This window comes from Vidua macroura, chromosome 3, assembly GCF_024509145.1.
Source record: "Vidua macroura isolate BioBank_ID:100142 chromosome 3, ASM2450914v1, whole genome shotgun sequence".
In the NCBI taxonomy this organism is placed as follows: Eukaryota; Metazoa; Chordata; class Aves; order Passeriformes; family Viduidae; genus Vidua; species Vidua macroura.
In genome coordinates this window covers 70,860,648-70,872,144 of record NC_071573.1, presented here as the reverse complement: position 1 = coordinate 70,872,144, position 11,497 = coordinate 70,860,648, and positions in this window count along the sequence as shown.

Sequence of the window (11,497 nt, the reverse complement as noted above, 5' to 3'; positions counted from 1 at the left end):
CAATTGAAATCCCTCCATTTCAGCAAGCTGAGTATGAACACGAGTAGACAAGTGTGCAGCTTGATAACGCGCCCCCTTCATAGAGTCGGTTTTTTCACCTCGCCACCCAATTTCCATTGTAAGAGTCTCTCAGACCATCTCCTCTGATGGACAGTGCTCCACTCAGGGGAATTTGGACAGATACTCAGAACAGCAACGTTTTGGAGCGGAGTAATCTACAATAGAAGGAAGAGGAAGATAAGCGCATTGTTAGTTTCTGCTCATACGCAATCAAAGCAGACAAAGCATCCATCATCCTGTACAATATTAGTCTTTAAATATTCAGCTTTATCAGTTCCCCCATTCCTAATCCATCATTAACCACTCCATGAAGTCTCAGCTGATTAGCCCCACCTCTGCAGCTCAGCAAACCATTAACTATTTATTATTTGTATTTAATTGAACATCAGTAGCAGTAGAAAACTCCAATCAGACACATTTCAGAACCAGAACAAAGGAGATGGTCCCCTGCCTAAGGAATTCATGTTTTGGACAAGAATGAAGTGCAGCAAAGAGGAAGTGACAGCCATGTTGAACAAAGGCTTACCAATGTACCCTCTGTTAAATTCCGCACCCCACAGATTTCTAGATATTTTATGGATTTATTTTCAATGAGTTCCATCTCCTTATCCCTTAAAATCGGAGAAAATTATGTGATTTGGGAGGGTCCTGCAAGAAAAAAATGGTATTTTTTATGTTAGGTGAAAAATGGTTTAAAAAACTCTACCTAAATCATGGAACAGTTATCAGGTAGTGATAGAAACTACCGATTATAATCATAGGAAACTGGCAAACATACACAACATGCACATTTTATGGGGACTTAAATAAATAAATGGAAATGGATTTCTCAGTTAAAATGCTTACTTTTTGGGGATTAAATATATGTAATTTATAAGGTATTATTTATATTTTGCTGCTTTCTATTCACATGCATAATCAAAACATAGGTACAATTCTAAATGTTTTTTTTTTTCTGCTGGTAGTCCTGGGTATGGACACCTTTTTCTGTCTTTCTCTTTTTATTACTTAGACTGGAGGTGAAGGCTGGCTGCACATTTCCTCTGAAGTAAACTTTGTAGAAGAAATCAGTGTCTTTGTTACCTCCGCCTGGGTGGGTTTCTGTACCTTTCTATTTGTGAGTTCCCTTTGAAACATGCCTGAAAGATCGAGTTCCCAAGAAAGTCACTGCCCACTCCCCGAGCAGAGCTGCACAGCACGAGCACTCCGCACCAGAAACTCAGCACTGGCTTGTTGTTTACTGATCAACTTTAAAGCCCAGAGCACTGGAGGAAACAGTTATCTAAGGGACATCTCTACCTCTGTGCCCACGCTGCCTTCCTACCAGGTAGAGAGTAATGCCAGTCTGGGAACCAAACTCAATATGTGAAAGTGAACATGGATAATACAGAAAATGTTTTTTCAATTTGAGCTGGAAAACTCAAGTTAAAACCATTTGAATCCATCCTTGTAATTCAGTGTCTGAAGAAAATAATGCATTTTAAGTAGCACTGACTAAATGGCTTTGAGGAAATGAAAAAGCTATCCACCTATAATATACTGTGCGATCTATATGTTTTACCCCAGTCTAGGTAAACACTTCTGTTAAAAATAGGTATTTTCCAGTACTGTTCCCTCTGCCTTTGAATTTATCCTGATGTCAATCTGTTTGGAGACAAAGAATGATGACTCTCAGGGTACAAGGGGTGATGCATTTATATTTACTTAGCACTCAACTCACTTGCATCTGTTCTCCTTTTAATCCCTGTAATTAAAATGCCTGCCTGCCTCTTCAGTACACTCTAAAATAGTTCATATTTGGACATCACAGTAATCATAGTTACTGCTGCAGGAGGACAAGCACAGTTAAGTAACCTATGGAAGGGAAAACATAAGCTACTAATGCAAAATAGAATATGAGAGCATTGAGTCAGATGAAAGGAACATTTAAAGTAGTACAGCCTTCTCCCATAGAGCCAGAATGAAATTATTAAGGCAATAGGTGAGAAATGACGCAAATATGGAGAAATAAGTTCTGTGGTATGTCCACCCAACTTCCACCTGACTGCACTTTGAAGACTTCTTGATCCAGATGCTCTGTTGAGTCTATCATGTTTTATAAATGAAAATGGAGTGATTTCTCAGATCTCCCAAGTCTGGCATTTCCAAGCTCTTCTTTGAATCTGTTTGGACCTATTTCCCTCCAAACATCCTGTGGACACTGTGTTCCCCAGTTTTTTAAAATGTGTTATGTGGAAGAACTCCATTTAATTTATTTTAAGCTTCCTATTTGCAGTCAGAACCAATGAGGAATGCCCAAACTAGTCTAAAATAATCTTGAACAACATCTCCATCCATTTCTGTTTTATTAATTCCCCTCATCTACCTTCTTTCCTCTATAATGCCCTCTTTTTTTTTCCTAATTTCTGGAGGGTGTCACAAGCTCTAAAGGCATCTAATTTACAAATGCATGCCTATCACATACCAAAATTCAAATGATTGAAAGTACAGCAGTCCTTCAGAGGCAGAGTCTTCTGCAATGATGTCGCTTACTTGTAAGTTTAGTCTTAAACTTTGGCACCTCAGTTGCTTTCTGAGCTCTTGAATGACAGTGACCTGATTTTCAGAGGTGCTTAGCACCCACCAGGTCTTCAGGGGAGCTGCAGGCACTCCACAAACACAAAAGAACACTTTTATGCAAAGCATCTCCCTGACTCTGGGCACTCAAGTATTAAATTGTTACTCTAGATTCAGCTTCACAGTGTAGTGACACAGGAAATCACCAGCCCTGGAGTGAAATTAAGAGCCTTAGGACTGGCAGTACAACCCTTCTGGTGATTTAAGGTAAGTAGTACTCTTTATTTAAATATTACTAAATGTGAATCTTCCCATTTTTTTTTCAGGATCAGTGGCAAATGCTACAGAGGAGAATCATCCTACAGGTTTCATGTACTATAAATGTACCTATTTGCTATATCAGGAGTCCTGCTGGACCATCTGATTTTCAGCTTTGTATCTGTTTCCATAGTAAAGCACCAAAACTTCAACTTACATTTTCAGCTGCACAATCATCTAATAGATACACTTTCCATCTACCCTATAATTTTTTTTTCTTTCTCTGTTCCTGTCTTGGAACTTGTTCAGACCTATTCTCTAGCCAAAAGTGGGTGGGTTTTTTTCTCTTCAGTGTACTCCTCTTTGCATTTCTCTTTGCTTTCTCGCCACCTTTCTATGTGTCAGCCTTGTTCCACTTCTTCTCCCTGGTGGCATTCAGAACTCCTGCTACTTTCATACACTCTCACCATTTTAAGCTGCTTTCCCACATGCTGCCTTTCACGGAACACCTTCCATCCACTGATTTCCAAAGCACAGATGCTTGTTCGCTTTCCATGATGGCAACAACAGCTCTAAAGGAAACATATCGTTTCCCCTCCTGCAATTCACGCACAAATGCCTGGCATGTGCTGCCTGGAGAAAGCCTTTCAACTTTGAATTTCCTTGCTTTTGTGGAATCTGTGAAAAAGTCTGATAAATTAAAGCTTTGGCAGTTATTTCAAATAACTTTATTTGCAGCCAGCTGAGGTAAAATATGCCAAGGGTGCCATCCCCGTGTTCTTTCAAAGGTTATTGGTGTTTCATGAGGGAGCTCAAAGTCAAGCTGGTTCAAAGGGAGGCTCACATTTCATTTTTTTCCAAGAAGGGTAGCTTACATGTTCTAATGGTGACAGGACTGTCTTACAAGACATAAGAGCTGAGTTCTAGTTGAGGCCATGAGTCTCTTCCAATACATGTGTTTTGTCACTTTATCTCTCGCCTGATGATTTCTCATCTGTGAAGCAGCTGTAATATTAACTGTTAGTTGTAATATTAGTTAACAACAGACAAGAAGACCCCAACTAATCATATGAGTGGCAAGGTTTTGGTGTTGGCTTTGGACCTGGTTTTAGTGTTGTCAGTTTGGGCAAAGCCAGTGAACCTCAGTCTACAGCTCCTCTCAGCAGGGCTCAAGAGACACCAGCTGTGACACACAGCGTGCAGCAGGCAACTTCTCACATTGTCCCGAAGGCCGAAAGGAAGAAATAATACAGAGCCTTGGCTTTGCAAGCCGCTGCTGCCTGAGCTTGCAGGAACCACCGTGCACCTGGGGACCTCCAGTGATACTCAGAATAAACACCAGCATGGCAGGGTTTGCCGTGTGCGTGAGCAGGATTTCAGTGCATGCCAATGAAAATAAGCATGGCATTCCTGACCCTCTACATCCAGAAGCTGCCCAAAGCCGAAGTCTCATGGCACGCCTTTGCTGAGCTGTCTAGGTGGATGGAAGCTGTATGTAATTGTCTCCCATCTACACCTTCTGGTGACCTGAAAATGAATGGTGAGAACATGTCAATTCTGCTTTAACCAGTAGCACTGTGTAAAGAAATTGATAACTACACTTGACTTCAAGAATCTTGGTTGAAGAAGGATACAAATGCTGATCATATTTTAAGGCAAAAGATCCTGCCTATGTAGAGAAGGATTCTCAGGACTGTCTTTGAGCAAAATCTACTTATGGTAAGAGACATAGATTATTATCATTAATGTTACATGCATGATTTAATTAGGAAAAGCCACACAGTTCATGAAAACAAAATATTTCCAGCTAATAGTATTACTAATTACCTAAAAGATCATAAATCAAAACAAATTTAATAAGATGCAGGAGAAAAGGCTGACAAGAATCTCATGAATTTCAGCAAAGAAACATGAAATCCTGCACACAGATCAGACCAATATTTGTGGTAACAAAGCTGGGGAAGCAGCTAAAAAGCAGCTTTGCAGGGAAAGCCCTGGGGACCCTGGTATTCAACAATCTGAATATGAGCCAGCAGTGCAGCCTTGCAGCAAAGATTGCTGGGGTGCACTAGGAAAAGCACTGCTGGCAGGTTAATGGATGTGATCCTTCCTCTCTACTCAACTCTGGTGAGACACATCTGGACTGCTGGGCCAACATCTGAGCTCCACAATATAAGAGAGACATGGACACACTGGAACAAGGACAGTGGAAGGCCATGGAGATGATAAAGGGACTGAAGCATCTATGTTTGAGAGGCTGAGAGATTTGGGATTGTTTAGCAAGGAGAAAGCCCAGGGATACGGGGCCTATACATATATGATCAATGTGTATAAATACCCAAATGGAAGGAGGCAAGTAGAAAAGACAGAACCAGGCTTTTCTCAGTGAGAGGACAAGAGGCACAAATCAAAGTACACCAAATTCCATGTAAACATAAGAAAAAGCTTTTTTTTTTTTTACTATGAATGTGGTCAAACACTGGAAGAGGCAGCCCAGAGATGCTACGGAGCCTCCATACTTACTCAAGACATGACTGGACACAGCACCAACCTGTGAACAGGGAGGTTGGACTGTATGATCTCCAGAGGTCTCTTCCAATCCCAGCAAAAATTCTTTGATTTGCTAAATACATGCCCCATTCTAGTCCTGAATATATCTCTGTTATGCACGCCGAAGATACATTTGGATTTTTGACAGACTTTTCACCACATCAATGTGAAGGCATTGCCATTGTATATTAGGATGTGTAAAATTAATGTAAATATAACTGAGAAGACCAAGAGATTGAATCACGTGTCATGTAGGATTCTAGGGGACGCTGGCAGGAAAACAAGCATTGCAGTAGAAGAGTAATTGTCAAATAATGGTATGTCAAAGCTCAACTTTTACCAACTCTAAATCATTTAGTGTATATCAGTGTAGTTCCCTTGACATGTTTCTTTGGGTCCTGGAAAGAAATGAATAGCCCACTGTATCTTGTATATGCAATGCAGGGGATAATTTGGACAAAATTATGTAATGTTTTTGAAAACATGACAAGAAAATTAAGGATGAAGAAACTCCAGAATGACTTTATGAATGAAAAGAACCCGCAATTGCTTTCCATCCCTTGACAGATGTTACTTAAACTGACATACTATATCATACAACAAAGCTTACAGGGGATATACAGGATTATGAGAAAATGTATAAACCACTATCATTACTGTAAAAAAGTCTTTTATTCTACACAGAGAGACAAAAAGAGTAGGGATACTTTTTAGGAAGAACTTGATGTAGAGTATTGTACCAGTATTTTCAGGAATTAGCAAAATTAATCTATTAAAAAAGAAAAGAGTGAAGTTAAAAAGAAAGGAGAACTTTCTGCTGTATCCCAATCCCACACAATCTTTCCCCCTCTTCTCCTGCCTTTGTAGCATCTGGGAGACTTACCTATTTTTTAAAGTAAAACCAGGAAGACTCTCTCCTGCCTTCTTTGGTACAGAGAAGTAAAATAATTGGAAGGGGAGGAAACAGTCATTGTCAAGAAATGGTAGGTGAAGAAATGAATATGCCTTGGCTATAAACATTCTCAGTTCATCTTAGAGGGAGGTTTACAGCTTAGGATTGCTGCAGAGAGCACAAGCCTCCACCCCTCACTGGTTTTGCTTCTGACTTTGACAGTTCCCTGCATTTGATGTGTGTAAAAAACAGAGGCACTGCACACAGAGAGTTAGGAGGATGCCTCAGTACCTCAGTCCTTCTCCAAAGCAGCCTTTGGAGATCAGAATTTTAGGTGTCAACCCCAATGAAAGAAGAAACCCTCAAGAAAGTAGGGCTTAGTATATGCTCTTACCAACCTGTGTGACAAAGCAAGTAGAGCACAATTTTGGACCAGATGAAACTTCAAAAATTCACAAAATCTCTTTTTAAAAGATTAATTTCATTCTGAGGTACAGACCTTAGCTGTAATGAAGCTGCAAACCCATAGTTTGTCACAGCCAAGTTCAAGTCTGGTGTAATGTGTCTAAGTTTTTTGCACATCCATAGGTCCTTTATTTTTTTCTACTTGATTTTTGGCATTGCATTCAATATGAAAACATCACAGAAGGGTCACTGAATAACCAGAGTGGATAGATAGAGTATAGCAGTAGACAGATGATAAAGATTTTTCCCCACAGTCAATACTGGTGTCCGGGACATATTTTTTACTAATTTGTTTTTTAATGCATTGCTACCTTATAAAAAGGTTTAATATTGATTGATTTTTAATAGCATGGGTGTTCTCTTGTGCTAAAGACTTCTTCTTGCTTACTTTTGTTGTAAGGAACATGAGAAAATAAACAAGAAACAAAAAGGCATTTTAACAGGACACTTGGAAGTATTTAACAAAGAATCATAGAAACAAGTTAACTTTTCTTTCTGTTTATCAAATTATATGAGGATTCAGGCCAAAAGAGCAATTGTTATTAATAATTTAATAAGTTAAATAAAGTTTCTTCTTTTTTGCCAGAAGCTTCAAAAAGCATTAACAGTGTTAAAGCACTCTCTTGCCATTAATTCATACAGATTTGACACTGATACCCTAAAAAAAAAAAAAATTCATCAATATTAAAATATCTCCAAACATTTCCAGATCTTTGTATTTGGAAAGCTGCCACTACTCCCATTTCAACTGCCATACTGAGTCTGCTTTGCAAAAGCTACCTCTTGACATTTTGCAGAACAGCCTCTAATCGTCTAAGGAAGCTCTGGATTGAGATTAGTATCCACAGCAGAAAGGAATCTACAGACACTACTGTGTGCGAGTAATGCTGTGGGCGTTCGTCCAAGCTCAGGAACGAGTGGAATGTACCCCTTCTCCAAGGTATGGGTGAAAAAACATCACTGAAGTGGAAGTGGGGTTTGGGTGGAACTGAAGCAAGAGAGAAGCTCATATATATGTTTTCCATCTGTATGAAAATGACTGTCTACTTATTAAAAAATATATTGGGAGCCAATATTTTAATTATTCACTGCATTTATTTGCTTCTGATGGCATAAATAATCTATCATCTTAGCGTGCCAAACAAAAAGTTGGAGGAACATTTCCACTTCAAGTCAAAAAAAAAAAAAAAAAAAAAAAAAAAAAATAAACCAACGTAATGGAACTTTTCTGTGAACTCACATAATGAATTTCTTTGTTTAATTAAACACTTCAGCAAACCAAATACCTGAATTTAAATTGCTGTTTATTATGGCTTCCCCTCGGATACAGGTGAAAGACTGCATAGACATATGTTTTCCACGGTGACTGGCATTACCAAGCAACCTGATGGAGAGCTGACAACACCTGGCAAGCAGGGAATAATAAGGTAAATAAATTATCGGCAATATTAAGAGAACCCAGTTACGAGCCTCACCTTTACTTTGGCCTGAGACGTCTGGGGCTTTTACTTGGGGAAAAAAATAGAGACAACAGCATCCCTTTTTACCTTCAGCTTTCCTCCTGTGTGTGTGGGTGGGCGTGTGGGTTTATACGTGCATAATCGCACGCAGACTGGTGCTTAAACACATTTCTGTGTCCGAGGCTCCATGATGCGCTTCCCACCGTGCTGGGAAGGAGCGGGACAGGAGGGGGAGCTCTCGCCGCAGCCGCCGGGCGGGGATGCCGCTCCTCGGGCCGGGGGTGGCGGGGCCGCGGCCCCTTCGACCGCCCGCCGTCCCCGCCTCCCGCCGGGCAGCACCGTGGCTCCGGGGATGATCCCGCTTGTCCCGATTTTGCCTCTGAAAACCGGCACGATGTCTACAGAGTGCCCCCAGAGCGCCGTTCGCTTGTTGCTGCTGCCTTCTAAAACCTTTCGCTTTGAAGCCGTCGTGCTGCTTTACATATTTAGCAGCTGGAAAAATCAGGCCTGCTTGTTTATCTCATCCTCCCCAGCAGGAAAAAACAGAGAAGAAATAGCTCATTAATAATATTAAAGAGACTTCTGCATTAATAAAGGCCAAAATGAAGAACTTGAAGCAAAGTGTTTCCTTTGTGTTACCTAAGAAGCAGCTCTGGTATGTGGATACCTTTAAAAACATTTAAACATTAGTAAATAGGAGTATGAACAATAGAATATAAATTAAATCTGGGGTGATTTATTTTAGGCAACTCATTTATACATGTAATTTTATGAACGATACATATTTTTCAGAAGTCCAAATTACTGTGCTTGCAAAAAACCCAAGTGCAAATTCAGAGCTGGAAAAAAAATCTGTGATAGAACAAAAATAAGGAGCTTGGTAAAATGTGGAGCCTTGGGTATAGAGCATGTGCTTGAGCAACGGAAGGAAAAGCTCATGTTCTTGCCACAACTTAGAGACCACCCAAAGGCAAAATCCCATAGTTTCGTCCCAGTTTTAAAAGTGACCAAAAAACCAACCAGCTTCAAACCCTTGAACCATCATGACAGCAAGAGACTTTCTCTACTGCACTGTAGTTAGAGCACACTCTAAGAGATTGATTTTAAATCACCTTGGAAATTTCACAAGGAATTTGGTCTCATTAAACTCAGGAGTAAAATCTTCATGGATTCCCACACGATCAGGGTTTCATCTTTGGCTGCAAACTGCTCACAGGTACCACATGCCCCGGTATCTCTGTTTCCTAAAATAAATCTGAGCAGTTCTATCGATCCAATATGTCACCTTTATTCACCTGTTTAAGATGTTTGCAGAATCCATACTGAGAACTACAGAACCAGGATTCTTTACCAAAAATTCAGGTTTTTATACAAAAAATATGTGGTGCTGCCAGAGTTCAGTAAATGTGTTCAATGTTAGAGTGCCTGTAATGTAAATAGCAGATTTATTTTCTCCTAACTTTTTGGAGATGTTCAGATCAATGCCATTGTATGGCTGACAAATATGTGGCTTCCATAGATTCTGATATTCTGCCTCCCCTTATGAATTCACGAGTTACCACTAAAACCTGAAAGTGTTCCTTTTTGTTAGTCATTTCCCCACACTTAGTAACAAGCGGAATAATTAGATGGTTTCCAAAACTTATTTCGGTACCTCTGATGTGTGTCAGATAACATCTGAGCACTCTAAATGCATGAACTTCTGTGTTGACAGTTGATGGTCCTCCATATGCTGCCACTAGAACAACTTCCCAAGAATATGCAGTGTAATAACATGCAACATATAAAGGTAATAACAGCTCTAGAAGAGTAGGAATCATGACAGTTGCAGAAATAACCTGCTGTCAGATGGAGATATTATTATTAGGGCACAGAGAGGTAGAACTTTTGTATCCGTCCCAGTCCTACATTAAATACTGAGAAAAACAGGGTATGTTTTAAGACTGTGGCTTTCATCTGGTGGTTGACAAGGTACTAGGGGACTGGAGGTTCTTTTTAAAGAGCTTACCAGAAGTAGCTGAGAAAACGAGCCTACTGTCAGGAGAAATAAGTTCACATCTCCATTCAAAAGTATTCAGAAAAATACTGTGAAAAAACCCCAGCTGAATGCTTTTGGTGATCAAGAAGTGAGAATCAGCATTCAGAACTGGTAGCAAAAGGGGTGGGAAGTGCTTCAATTTGCAGCCAAACCTTCAGATGCTAGTCAGGGAAACCGGAATGACAGACTTGATCCTGAAGAAAATTCATTCTGGTCTACTCACTGTAACCTGCTGTAGTCACATCACCTAGGCTTGCAAATACTTTCTGCAAAGTATCTTCCAATATTAAAGGAAGTTCTGTTTATGCTGGGAGTTTGAGATTAATCTTTTTGTCAGATTGTCAACTCAAACCTGTTAAATTTATGCAGTGCTTAATGAAACAGTGTCAGGGCTTTATTACAATACACATAGTAAGTGTTGAGAAGTAGTCCTCTGATGTTTCACTGAACAAGAACCATTTAAGGCAATACTCTGTTTAGCAAGAAATTTTAAGGTTTTCCTTAAAACTCTTCCATCCTCTCTACAGAGGAACTAGCCATATGTCTAATACAAGAGCTAGTTTTGCCTTTTTCATTAGAATGACAATGTATCAGCAAGGTGGTGGCTGCTCAAAGCAGAATAGTTGTCTGAGGTTGGCTGGCTTTTTCTAGCCAAAGGTTTCAAAGAGCCATGTGAGGCTGTGTTTAAAAGAAACTTCCCCTTGTGCTGTCTGTCTTATTGTGTGAAAGAATACACTGAGATTCTGGGACTATCTCCTGTACTTAATGAGAGCTCAACTGTACTGATTTGTTTGTAATAGAATATGGTAAGGAAAACACAGAGGTGAGGTTGCTGCTGGTGGTAGTAGTGGTGAGGCACAGGAGGAGGGAAACCTCCCTACTAGGCACCATCCTTTGAAGGTTATCTGTAGTCAAAAGTTAGTTTCCACAAGTTTGAGAAATCACTGTATTTTAAATTCTACAAGCAAGAAAAAAAAAAAAAGTAAACCTTGCTTTCTTCTCATGCTTGCTGCTTGGTGGGTTTGAGCCCAGACCTTGTGCTCCTGGGGTGCGCAGAATGGACCAAGCCCACAGCATGAGCCCTGCTACAGCTGAACTCCTGCAACTTTTTGCTGTCAGCAGAGCCTTCTCGAGGTTCTCTGCGAGGTCCTGCTGCTCTGCGAAAAACAAACGACCAGGGCTGGGTTTTTTCCAATATCTATCTGCCTGATTCTTTTA